The following is a 13,054-nucleotide window of genomic DNA, read 5'->3' as shown; positions in this document are numbered from 1 at the left end:
AGCGGTGAACAGCACAGAGAACTGTGCACTAGCACTGCAAGGCACAGCGATTTATAAAGTAGCTTGGGTAAAGCAGAATAGACCAAATAGGTAGCTAAAACTGTCCCTCAGAACAGCAGCGTCCTATCCCTAACTGAATTCACAGCAGAGTGAGCTCAAAATGGCGGCGGCGGCTTTCATAGTGCATCATGACATCATTTCAGCAGCCTATCACAGCCATGCCTAACAGGATGTGCCCACACTTCTTAGGATCCTCATTGGCTGAATAAAAGGAAAATGGCTCATTGCATTATGGGAACTTCCGATTCCGGTATACGATATTGCAAAAGTATCGGAATTAAGTATCGGAATTCAGATACAGCGAATATCGGCCGATACCCGATATTTCAGTATCGGAATGCTCAACACTAGAGATGAGCGTTGTTCTACTCGAACTGTTCGCCAATCTCAAATTCGAGCTGTTTTGGGCGGTGTTCGAGCCGTTCGGCGAACACGAACAATTTGAGAAAAATTCGGCTGTTCGAGGTTATGTTCGATAACTGTTCGTGCACCAAAATCATAACTGGATTTTTTCTCAGTAATGATGAAAACTAATGTTAATACGCAGTTTGAGTGTACAGCGGGGTGGGGGGAGGGGCAGGGGATGGATCTCTGCAGGAACAATGAAGATCTCCATTTTTTTTTTCTCTTTCCCGCATTTACAGTGGGGAGGTGCAATCTGTCAGCCTATCAGCAGCGCACACATGGAGCGAAGTGCTTTTTTTCACACAAGCAAGGGCATGTGTCATTGGCAGTGTATGTCACATGTCCTTGCCCTATAAGACCAAGCCATTTTCCCCGTCGCCACCATTTTCTCACTGCTGCAGCTGCGTGTTAGACGGCACCGCTGTTGCTGTGTGCGCTATACCTTGTTAATTTCAAGCCAATTTTCGCACAAATCTACAGATAGCTTGGGAGTAGGGAATAGTTGTGATTGCAGTCCTTTTAAGGACTAGGTTACAGCATTTCCTACGACTTTTATCAGGCAGGTCTGTGCTCTTAAATAGATAGATTGTGGGAGTAAAGACTAATTGTAATTGGAGTCCTTTTCAGGACTAGGTTACATCAGTTCCTATCAGTTTTTGCCAGGCAGGTCTGTGCCAGTGCTGTGCAAGTTTTTTTCACAGCATTTGGCTGAATCTAGCAAAGCTAATCCTTTTTGGCCTATTGCAGAGTGTGTTAGTCAGTGGAGTAGCCTATCTGTGTTGCAAGATATACCACCTGTGTATAGAATACCAATTTTCTTACTGCACCTAGTGAAGTAAAATCTTTTGGGCATAGCATCATTCTATTAGTCCATCTATACTGACCTCCATCAGGTTGCAAATTGAATATAATTTATTTCTGCATCTAGCTCTGAAAAAATATTGGGCTTCTAGCTGTGTGTGGGACTTGTTGTATTAGTCCATCTATACTGACCTCCATCAGGTTGCAAACTGAATATATTTTTTTCTGCATCTACCTCTGAAAAAATATTGGGCTTCTAGCTGTGTGTGGGACTTGTTCTATTAGTCCATCTATACTGACCTCCATCAGGTTGCAAATTGAATATAATTTTTTTCTGCATCTAGCTCTGAAAAAATATTGGGCTTCTAGCTGTGTGTGGGACTTGTATTAGTCCATCTATACTGACCTCCATCAGGTTGCAAACTGAATATATTTTTTTCTGCATCTACCTCTGAAAAAATATTGGGCTTCTAGCTGTGTGTGGGACTTGTTCTATTAATCCATCTATACTGACCTCCATCAGGTTGCAAACTGAATATATTTTTTTCTGCATCTACCTCTGAAAAAATATTGGGCTTCTAGCAGTGTGTGGGACTTGTTCTACTAGTCCATCTATACTGACCTCCATCAGGTTGCAAACTGAATAAAAAAATTTTCTGCATCTACCTCTGAAAAAATATTTGGGCTTTTAGCAGTGTGTGGGACTTGTTCTATTAGTCCATCTATACTGACCTCCGTCAGGTTGCAAATTGAATATAATTTTTTTCTGCATCTAACCCAGCCAATAGTTTTGGCCTAATACCACAGTTTGGCCACTCAGCTCTGCTCGGTTCCCATCCATTGTTTTTTTGTGCAAACAACTCCAGAGTTGTGAATTAGTTAACCACCAAAATGAGTGGAAAAAGGCCTGCTGCTGGTGGAAAGGGGAATAGGCGTGTTGGGAAGGGGAAAAAAGGTTGTGTCCGTGGGGTAGGTGTTAAAGCAACAGTAACATCTGCAGAAGAAAGACCATCTTCCAGCCAAACTAAAATGTCTACTTCTTTTAGCGGACAATGTGATAAGATCCCTTTCTTACGGCCACGCCAATCGCTACAAATTCCAGATGAGGCACAAAAACAGCAGGTGCTTCAACGGATATCAAGTGCTCCTTTAAGTGGGCTCTCCTCCACATCAACTTCAACATCACAAATACTCCAGTCCTCAAAGGTGTCACCCCAATCGCACTTGCTTCCTCACAGCTCCCAAATCTCCAGCTGCCCGTCTGAGTATGAGGTAGAACAGATGGTTGAGTCTGCAGAGCTGTTTACTCATACTATAGCCTGGGAATCAGAGGTCGACTCCAGCGCTTCTGTGAATCCAGACGAGGAAATGATCTGCACTGATGCCCAGAATCTTTATGAGTCGGATCCAGGACCAGACGCAGAAGGTTCTGACCATAATGTAGACCCTCATTCCCAAACTGTAACTCCTGTTGGTGGACACAATGAGGAAGACGATGATAAGACTCAAATACCTGATTGGAGCGACAACTTTAGTTTTTTGTCAGGGCAGGAACAGGTTGGCTCTGAGGACGACGGGTGTGATAACGCACAGGGTGATGATGATGGGGTTGGAGATCCCACTTACTGTCAACCCACAGTCAGCCAAGAGATGAGGTCAGCAGAGGAGGTGGAGGAAGATGCTAGTGACGACGAGGTCAGGTTGCGCCTTCCTGGACAGAGACGTAGTACTGGAAGCACGTCAACAACTGCATCCTCAAACACAACTCTGCCTCTCACCACAAGTCGTGGTGGCTCTTCAGGTCACATGGGTGCTAAGCCTTGCATAGCCTGGGCATTTTTTCAGATCGATAAAGATGACCCAACTCGTGTTAGCTGTAACATTTGTCAGCAAAAGCTAAGTAGAGGCCAAAAAATACATAGTTTGAGTACTTCATGCATGAACCGGCACATGGACATGAAGCATAAGTTGCAGTGGGAAGCTCAGTGTGCTACAATGTGGCCTAGCCGGCCGGGCCAACCACCGTCTGCCATATCTTGTGCATCCGCGGCCTCTTCATCCTCTGTGACTGGGGGGACAGCAGTCACACCTGTTTTGGGGCGCAGACCTGCCACCTCTTTACCCGCAACAGCCAGCGTGATTGGCAGGTCATCATTTTCTTTGGAGGTGGTAACACCAGCTGGTGTTGAGCGCTGTCCGACATCGATAGCACCACCTTTGGATCAAGGCAACCTAACATGTCCGCCTGCATCTTCCTCACAGACCGGCAGTTTGCCGGGGACACCCTTATCAACCCCGTCTAAGCACAATAGCCAGCCCTCGGTCCCTCAGATGTGGACAAGTAAAAGACCATTTCCTCCTAGCCATGAGAAAGCTAAGAGGTTGAATTTCACCATCTGCAAGCTCTTGGCTACAGAAATGCTGCCTTTCCGCCTGGTGGACACAGAGGATTTTCGAGACCTTATGTCCGTCGCAGTGCCCCAGTACCAGATGCCCAGTCGGCACTACTTCTCAAAGAAAAGTGTGCCTGCGCTCCACCAGCATGTCGCACACAACATCACAGCTTCTTTGAGAAACTCTGTGTGTGACAGGGTGCATTTCACCACAGACACTTGGACGAGTAGGCATGGACAGGGGCGTTACATGTCGCTGACTGGGCACTGGGTAACTATGGTGACAGCAGGACAAGGGGCTGCTGTCCAAGTCTTGCCGTCCCCACGAGTTGTGCGTCAATCCTCTTTATGTCAAAGTTCCTCCACTGCTTCTGCCTCCTCAACCTCCTCTCGGTCTTCCACCTGCACCCAAAGCCTGTCTGGTCATGCCACAAGCTTTCTAACTGTGCAGAAGGGATCCTGCACACCTCCTTACTATGCTGGCAGTAGGGCTCAACGTCATCAGGCGGTTTTTACATTGAAATGTCTGGGAAATGTGAGTCACACAGCTGAGGAGTTGTGGTCAGCTCTGGAGAACCAATTTCATGAATGGTTGTCTCCACTGGACCTGAAACCAGGGAAGGCCGTGTGCGACAATGCTGCAAACCTGGGTGCGGCCCTTCGCCGGGGCAATGTCACACACGTGCCTTGTATGGCTCACGTGTTGAACCTGGTTGTCCAGCAATTTTTAGCCCACTATCCCAGATTAGATGGCCTTCTGCAGAGGGCACGGTCGCTGTGTGCTCACTTCCGCCGTTCGCATCCCGCAGCTCAGCGACTTACATCTCTACAGAAGTCGTTGGGCCTGCCACTTCACCGGCTAAAATGCGATGTGCCTACCCGGTGGAATTCAACTCTGCACATGTTGCAGCGACTGTGGCAGCACCGACAAGCCCTGGTGCAATACGTTCTGACGTATAGCCTGGGCCAACGAGATCCAGAGGTGGGGCAAATCACGCTGGAGGAGTGGTCTCAGATCAGGGACCTATGCACCCTTCTGCACAGTTTTGAAATGGCGATGAAGATGTTTAGTGCTGATGATGCCATTATCAGCATGACTATTCCGGTGATTTACATGCTGGAGCACATGTTAAACAGAATTCGGAGTCAGGTGGTGGCACAAGAGGAGGTGGAGGAAGTAGAGGAGGAGGAGTTGTATGCGGAAGGGCTAACATCTGCAAGGTCCAGACGGTCGGCAGCACCAAGGCGGCAGGCATGTGAGGGTGGGGGAGATGGTTTTACCAGGGCGCATGGTAGCAGCCAAACTAGTGAGGAAGGTGCAGGAGCCCAGGAAGAAGTGGAGGACGAACTGATGGAAGACTCATCAGATGAGGGAGACCTTGATCACATTTCTGTTGTGCGAGGTTGGGGGGAGAGGACAGAGGAAGGAAGCATGATTGTTACCTTGCCACCAACACAACAGGGACTTGGTGCTCCTGGATGCGCAACACACATGAGTGCCTTCTTGCTGCACTACCTGCAACATGACCCTCGAATTGTGAGAATTAGAAATAATCCTGACTACTGGGTTGCCACACTGTTAGATCCCCGGTACAAAAGTAAATTTGCAGAAATTATTCCTGCCATAGAAAGGGATGCACGCATGCAGGAGTATCAGCAGAGACTGTTGCAGAATCTTACATGTGCTTTTCCACAAAATACCAGTGGTGCACGTAGTGAATCTCACAGTTCCAACTTGCCAACCGTGGGACCGTCAAGTGTTCAGCACTCAAACCGTAACAGAACCACAGTATCTGCTGGTAACATCAATTTTGCGGAATCATTTCACCACTTTTTTAGCCCATCCTTTGCAAGGCCACAGGAGACAAGAAGTCTGACACATAGTCAACGCCTAGAGACGATGGTACAGGAGTATCTCCAAGTAAACATTGAAGCCATGACTGTGTCACTGGACCCTTGCTCTTTTTGGGCTTCCAATCTGGATAAATGGCCGGAGCTAGCCACTTACGCCTTGGAGATCTTGTCATGCCCCGCAGCCAGCGTTCTGTCTGAACGTGTGTTCAGCGCTGCTGGTGGTGTGCTGACAGATAAGCGCACGCGGCTCTCCACTGATAATGTAGACAGACTCACGTTCATAAAGATGAACAAATCATGGATCCGAAACGACTTTTCTACCCCTGTGTCATCGTGGGGAGAGTAAAAGCTTGATGATTGGTTAAAATCACCCTACCAACCGTTTTAAGGTTTCAAATTACTAATCATGTTTATCTGTATCTTGGCTGGAAAATAATTTGGGCTTTGTAGCAGTGTGCAGCACTGATTCTATTAGGCCATCTATAATAAGCTCCACCAGATTTAAAATTACTAATCATGTTTATCTGTATCTTGACTGGAAAATAATTTGGGCTTTGTAGCAGTGTGCAGCACTGATCCTATTAGGCCATCTATACTAAAGCTTCACCAGATTTAAAATTAATAATAATTTTTAGCTGCATCTAGCCCGGAAAATAATTTTGGGGCTCCGAGATGCGCAAGACACATAAGTGCCTTCTTGCTGCACTACCTGCAGCATGACCCTCATATTGTCAGAATTCGAAGTAATCATGACTACTGGGTTGCCACACTCTTAGATCCCCCAAACTTTTCGATCAACCTTTTCATTTTAATAAAGACCAAAAAATGGTCATTTTTGAAATTATAAGCATTAGCAGGTTGTTAGAAACTGAAATCAAACAGTTTTCAACTCAAAACTTTATTCTAGGTGATGTTACATTTTCACATAGGACCCCTTGTTCGAAAGGAGCTTCTGAACTCTCTCGTCCATTGAATTTGTCAGGTTTTGGATGGTTTCTGCTTCAATTGTTTTGCATGAGGACAGAATACCCTCCCAGAGCTGTTGCTTAGATGTGAACTGCCTCCCGCCATCATAGACACTCCTTTTAATGATGCTCCAAAGGTTCTGAATGGGGTAGAGGTCAGGGGAGCATGGGGGTCACACCATAAGTTTGTCCCCTTTTATGCCCATATCAGCCAGAGATGCAGATGTTTTATGTGCAGCATGAGATGGTGCATTATCATGCAAAAAAATGATCTTGCTGTGAAATACACGGTTCTTCTTCTTGAACCATGGCAGGAAGTGCTGTTTGAGAAAATCCACATACATTATGGAGTTCATCTTTAGCGCCTTCAGGGATCCTAAAGGGGCCGACAATCTCTCTCCCCATGATTCCAGCCCAAAACATTACTCCACCTCCTCCTTGTTGGCGCTGTAGCCGTGTTTGCGTGGGGTGTCCATCAACCAGCCATCCTCCACTCCATCCATCTGGACCATCGAGCGCTGCACGGCACTCATCCGTGAACAAAACAGTTTTGAAATCAGTCTTCATGTAATGTTTGGCCCACTGGAGCCGTTTCTGCTTGTGTGAAGTGGATAGAGGAGGTTGACAGGATGGCGTATGCACAGCTGCAAACCTCTGAAGGACCCTGCATCTTGTTGTTCGGGGGACGTTGGAGGCACCAGCAGCTTCAAAAACTTGTCTGCTGCTATGACAAGGCTTTTTTGCCGCTGCTCTTTCAACCTGACGTAATTGCCTGTAGGAAAGAGTCCTCAATTTGCCCTTATCAGCACGCACACGTGTGTACTGTGAATCAGCTACATACTTCTTGATTGCCAAGACACTTCATCCTGATCATCGCACAATGTTGATTGTAGTCATGCCTTGACCTAAACACTCCACAATTTGTTGCTTCTCAGCAGCCGACACATCCTTTTTCTTTCCCATTTTGGCAGAAAATGTAGGCTGCTTAATAATGTGAGACAGCCTTCTTAAGTAGTCTTGCCTTTCATTGGACACACCTGCCAAACTAATTAGCACAGGTGTCTGCAATTGCTTACAGTGATATAAAGAGCCCTGACACACATCACCATCAATGAGTTTAACTGACAAACAAACAAATTCTTCCCTTATCACTCCTAAACACTTTTTGCATAATAATTTGGAACACAGTGTACATGTGCTTTTCCACAAAACACCAGTGGTTCACGTAGTGAATCTTACAGTTCTAACTTGCCAACCGTGGTCTGTATGGAGTTGTTCAATAAAGGGCCCAAAATTAAGATAACATAGATGGGAGAGGTCTCTATGAATAGGAATTCCTAAGTATTTGATACCCTGTGAGGGCCAGGCAAAGGGAAAGTTGGACTGGATGGAATCCTATATGGATTTGGGGAGGGAGACATCGAGGGCCTCAGACTTCGCTGCATTGATTTTAAAATTTGACCATGTAACAAAGTGATCTATTTCAGCCATAACAGCATGGATGGATATATGTGATTGAGTGATATATACTAGGACATCATCAGCAAATAGAGAGCACTTGTACTCGGTGCCTCCCACCTCAATCCACCTAATATTGGGGTTATGGCGAATTGATGAGAGCAGGTGCTCCGTCACTAGGATGTATAAGAGAGGGGACAGAGAACATCCCTGCCTTGTCCCATTGGTGATTGTGAAAGGTGATGAAAATGTTCTGACGCGCCCCCTGGGCCTTGGGACACCCGGAGCCGGACCCTTTTTGGTGGATGCTGGTGGTTGTAGTCTCCGTGGCGGCGACCCGGTTCCGTGGCTCAGGGCGGTCAAACCAGTGGCGGAACTATTTATGTGGTTTTGATGTTTAAATGTCCGACTACGCCACCCGTGGATTGCGGTCAGAGTGAACCGCCGCTCCAGGGCAGACCGCTGAGGCTGGTGTTGTGGGTGCAGCAGAGCGTAGCATAACTCCCCACGGGAGGAGTATAGCCTCAGGGCAGTGTATGCGGAGGATGGGGGTGATGGTGCAGGGCAGCAGCAGTAACGACAAGGAGTCAGTGATGCAGTCCAGGGTCTTTACTCACAGTTCTTATTATCCAGACACGTCTGCAGGTAACGGCTGCCCACGTCGTACTGTGCTCACCAGGTGAGGGGCTCAGACAACTCCCAGATAACTTTGGAGCGCTTCACAGGACCCCCTTTGTGTGTCCTTTGTCTGGCCTTTCTTACCAACCCTTCTGTCTGGCTGCCTCGGGCCTCCTCTTGGTAAACTTGGCGCCAGTTTCCCTGACCCTATGTGGTGCCTTCCTAGCGGGTGTAGCGAGGGGCTGCGCCACATAAAATGTCACAGCCTCCTGTTTCTAGCTGAGGGTCGTTTCCTGCCTCCACTAGTTTCGGGGACCGGTCTCCCCCTTTGGCCTGACCCCTCCACGCAGGTGGATTCGGGCGTGCGGTGGCGACTCGCCCATCCGCACCCCTGGGATCCCTTCATTCCTCGTTCCTGGAGCCTTCTCCGCTCCTCTTCCTTCCTTCTCCCTCTTCCAGGCCTGGGCCTCTGTTACTAGGCCCGCCTCCGGAGCAGAGCTCATGCAGAGCCCCTGCTCCCTGCCACTTCTGCTCAGACTTCTCTGCACTGAACTAAGATGGTGCCCACCTTTTATACTCCCTTCTCAATGCACCCAGGAACTGCTTCCTGCCTGCTCCTGCACTACAGGGTTCCCCTTCCTCAGTGTTCCCTCCCCCCACTCCAGCCAGGGACAGGGACTGTCGTGCCCATCTCAGGGGCATATTGGTCGCCCTGCCCCACGGCAATGTGGTGTAATGCATGCAGGTGTCGGGTCCTGATCCACACTACATCCTTACCTGAGAGTGAGATATCACACCTCTGGGTTAGGTGCAATACCTCTGTAGCAACCGAGCCCTCAGGGTGCTACAGTTCCATTTATCTTCAGCCTAGGTGACGTATTGCGATACAGGGCCGTGATTTTGGCTATAAAAGGGTCCCCTAGACCCCTACCCCAAGCTTTTTAAGAGAATCATATATGGCGTGCCAGGAGACTCTATGGAATGTTTTCTCAGCATCCAACGAGAGTATCTAATTACAAATTTTTAACTGCATCTAGCCCAGGAAATACTTTGTGCCTAGTAGCAGTGTCTGCTAGTCAGCGGATTATCCCGGCTGTTAAGCAAGCTACACCACCTGTAGTTTGGACACTTAATTTTTTCAAAGGAAATGCTTCGGGACCACGGGATACTCAGTGAAGAGCATCAGGAGGCACCCCAAGGCATAGGGGCTGGGACTGGCAGTAGGATGCCTTGCGGTGGACAGTCGAGCTCGATCCTTATAAAAGCTTTTTAACTGCAGCAGCTTTAGTGGACGCTACTGGAGCTGGAATTACGCGGCTGCTGGCATGAGACTTGCCCTCCAATAGATCCTTGTAAATGGATTTAAAGTGTATTCATTCAAATTAGAGAGACAATTTAAATTAAAAAGCTTAGAGCTGCCTCCACCACAGGGGGGCTCGCTCGACCCACCAGCGGACAGGCACCAGTATTGGGAGAGGGGGGCTGGCCGTCAGGGTTCACCGCGGCTCTGGCACAAACCCGGCGACGCGGAGGTGGCACGGGCAGGAGCGGACTGAACGTGTCGGCTTCTCACTTTTTGGATTTTAGAAGGGCATGACATGCCTATATCTGTGTCTCCCCCTCCTTTTACTCCTCCACCTCTTTTCTTTTCGCATGACTATATGTACTTGTCACTTTTCCATGTGTTAGTTGTGTCTTCTGAGCAGTTTGTCAGCTTTTGGACACCTTTGAAGGTGTTTTCTATGTGTTTCTATGTGTTTTTGTTTGCCTGCCATTGGTTTTAACGGTGTTCGAAGGTGTTCGACGAACAGTTCGACGAACAGTTCGGCGAACACACGGGTGTTCGACGAACCGAACCGAACTCGAACACTACGGGGGTGGCTCAACACTACTCAACACTAGTTATAACACACAAACCTTTTATTGCTTAATACGCTCTCTAACGCCACGATGCATTTCGATAGCAGAAGCTATCTTCCTCAGGTCCATCTACCTGAGGAAGATAGCTTCTGCTAAAGAAACGCATTGTGGCGTTGGAGAGCGTATTAAACAATAAAAGGTTTGTGTGTTATAACCTTAATCCCCTCCCTGTCTAGTTGTTCTAGCGCTTCCCTAACGCCGCACAATTCTTCCTTTCTTGATGCTGCTCTGTTTGCAACAAGCTTACCACAAGACCTGCCGTGATGTCATTGTGGAACGCCCACTTCGGCCTCACGGTCCCTTTCATGTGACCGCTGAAGCAGGGAGAAACTCCCTACAGCAGTCCCTGCTAAGCTGCGGTCATCATACAGACTCCCACCTGGAAGCGTTTTTCCTTGTTGTGCGGGGCTCCTTTGCACAACAGGACCAGGTGAGTGGTCACAACATCTTCCCCCCCCCCCCCCCCCCCCCAAACCTCAGGTTCTTCACCATTGGCACTCCAACTGTTTTTGGTTTCCATACATACACAGTGGTCAGAGTTGCAAACACAATAATAGGGGTCTGAAAGATATAAAGCAGTTATTAAAAGTCAGTTACCGGTCAGATAGGTGACCTGGCTTTCAGGGGAAAAGCTGCCACATGGGACTCTTGTGGGCCCTCTCTTTGTTGCCAGACTTCTTCCACACCATGTGACCTCACAACCTCCCCAGGAAAAAGACACTGGGCTCTAGCTGCAGGGACTCTTAACCTCTCTGGGTCACTCCTACTACTGCCTGGTTGAGCCTAAGTCTCCATCCCTGGTCTTCCTCAGCTAAAACTCCCAAAAACTGCAATGGGCAATACGTCCTTAATGGATGGTCCTAGAAAGCCGGTTCTGGTGTCATCGGACCCAGCCAGGCCCCTGCTATGCATGAATACCAAGCACCGGGGCCCTAGGGTCCCCGCAAGGCTGTGCTGGGTATCTCACTTTCCCTACGCACTGAACTGTGATGAAAGCTGGGGTGACATTCCCCATTCTCTTGGGTTTCCTAAATTCTAGTTGGTTTATCACTGGGATGTATCATATTACCATAACTCAATGTTGAATTATAGTATCTTACACAAAGGACCGCATGGCCTTGGGGAGGGGTCGTCCTGTGCCACTTCACAGAGGCTGAGAGGTATGTCACTCCCTGCCTCTTGGCCCCCTCCCTTGCAAGAGTATCCAGTTTCAGATTTGTATTTGTAGACCTCTATAATCCCTGCCAAACAGTGCACAATGATTGACATGGGATTATCTTGAATATTCTTCACAGCAACTCTGGAGTATAATACAGATGTAACTCATTGCTTTTAGGCTCTATTTTTTATTATATCTGTCCCATAAAGAATACTTCAAATAAATCTACATAAACAATACTTATTCTATTTTTTTTTCAGTACTGGAGACAACAGATTACCTGGTAATTATGGGTTTCTGGACCAAGTTGCCGCCCTCCAATGGATACAGGAAAATATTGCAGATTTTGGGGGTGATCCCTCATCTGTCACTATATTCGGTGAATCTGCTGGTGGCATCAGCGTTTCCGCTCTTGTAAGTTCTGTCCAGTAATTGTGAACTTATCATCCCTGGGAAAAATCTTCTATGTCTGCTCATTGACTTCTTAAAGTGATGATCTTCTCAATTCTTACAAATGCATGAGAAAATGCATACAGAGCATTTTTTGTTTCATGTAGTTAATAAATTACAGGTCAGTGTCCAAAAACTGTGCAAAAAAAATCAGAAAAAGAGAGCAATAAATGAGTTGAATCCATGGCATAAAGACCACAATAACCTGGATTGTCTCCTGTTCTAGGTGGCGTCTCCTTTAGCAAAAGGTCTGTTCCACCGCGCCATCGCACAGAGCGGAACCGTAGCTATGACCAGCATGGTGGCCAGAACATCTGAAGAGCTCATCCCCTTCCAAAATGTAATTATAACCTCACCACACCAAAAAAAAAAAACAAGAAAACAAAGATAAAAATAAAATGAGAAAAAAATACCCACTCCTGAAATGTCTGTATGCGATATCTGAGTATCAGACCATTTTTCTCTGCAGAAAATATCGGAGTTCTCGGGCTGTGATCTCACCTCCATAAAAGACTGTCTTCTGAAGAAATCAGAGGAAGAAATGTACACTATTACCAAAAAAATGGTAGGTGTTGTGTTTCACTACAACAGTATCGCCGCCCGGGGGAACTACATGGACAATGTTTAATATCCAAATTACATGAATTTCTACATTTGTTTTAGTTTTCCATCTCTTTTCCTGCTAATATTTTCCTCCTTTTTGTTGTTTGAGTTTCTTTTTTTAACTGTAAATATTTTTTGAAAGTTTTGGAACAAACAAAAAAAACAACTTTATAAAATAAAAAAAAAGTATAAACTTTTGATTATAGGAAAAAAACAATACAAGAGAAAGGTGTTGGGGGTGATGGCTAAAGAAAGGAGAAGAAGAGGGGAAATAAAGGTGAGAGGGTGAGAGGTAAAGGAAGGGTTAAAGGGAAGTATGCCCAAGAGGTAAAGGAGTCTCAGCTAGCAGAAGAGGGGAGAGTTTGTTA

The 13,054-nt window shown here is 47.0% G+C and overlaps 1 pseudogene; it reads left to right on the top strand.

The window, feature by feature from the left end:
* The window catches only part of LOC141175776 (fatty acyl-CoA hydrolase precursor, medium chain-like), a 111,345-nt pseudogene that overhangs the window by 83,276 nt on the left and 15,015 nt on the right, over positions 1-13,054 (top strand).

Source organism: Phyllobates terribilis, unplaced genomic scaffold (genome assembly GCF_046119375.1).
Source record: "Phyllobates terribilis strain yellow unplaced genomic scaffold, ASM4611937v1 Scaffold_14__1_contigs__length_39327217, whole genome shotgun sequence".
NCBI lineage: Eukaryota > Metazoa > Chordata > Amphibia > Anura > Dendrobatidae > Phyllobates > Phyllobates terribilis.
Note: the sequence above shows the minus strand (reverse complement) of the source record. Positions and strands in the feature narration are given on the sequence as shown.